General features: G+C 42.1%; 1 protein-coding gene across 1 annotated transcript in view; it reads left to right on the forward strand.

Moving 5' to 3' along the window:
* The window catches only part of cunh20orf27 (chromosome unknown C20orf27 homolog), a gene marked incomplete in the record, with an annotated part of 28,804 nt that overhangs the window by 21,561 nt on the left and 6,547 nt on the right, over positions 1–696 (forward strand).

A 696-nucleotide genomic window follows, 5' to 3' on the forward strand; every position in this document is an offset into this window, starting at 1 on the left:
TCTGAGGTTTGTGAACGTATTGAGAGAGCTGAACCCGGCAGGAAAACCACCTGGGTCTCTGTCCCCAGACTGGCCTTCGTCGGACTTGGAGGCTTTTCGGTCCGGGGCCGGCTGTGTTCACATTGTGCTCAGCTAGCTGCTATGGTATGTAAAGTGAATTATTTTTATGTTCCAACTTCAGAAGTCGTTGATGAAGTACTCTGACTTACTATAACTAAAAAACTATAAAATAACATTCATTGACCCTTCACATTGTGACTTTCCACAACACTTACCTAGTGTCTGCGGCTTCAGATGAAAGTCAAGGAAGAACAAAAGAGAGGAAGTGAAACCAAAAAGAAACTCTAGAGTTTCTACCCTGTTCAACCTCATTTTCCACTAAAGACATTTGGTTTATTTGTCCCAACACCCAACCCTAACCCTGTCCCCCTAACCCTAACCAGACTAAAGCCTTTTTTTTTATTTTCAGAAGTCTACAATGCTGTCCAGTGATGGACTGTCCTTCATGAAATGCAGTGTTTTAATGTGTCTGATACTGACTTTTGAAGCGACTAACAAATATAGTCACCGAGAGGCTAAGCAGGGGAAAACTTTACCTGCCGGACACGCTGGTTGTTCAATAAAAACATCTCTCGATTACTGATTTATGTATATTTATTGCTGCTAAAACACACGGTGAATGTTCCCACAGTCCAT

Source organism: Morone saxatilis, unplaced genomic scaffold (assembly GCF_004916995.1).
Source record: "Morone saxatilis isolate NCDOM2014 unplaced genomic scaffold, NCSU_SB_2.0 Contig4, whole genome shotgun sequence".
Lineage (NCBI taxonomy): Eukaryota > Metazoa > Chordata > Actinopteri > Moronidae > Morone > Morone saxatilis.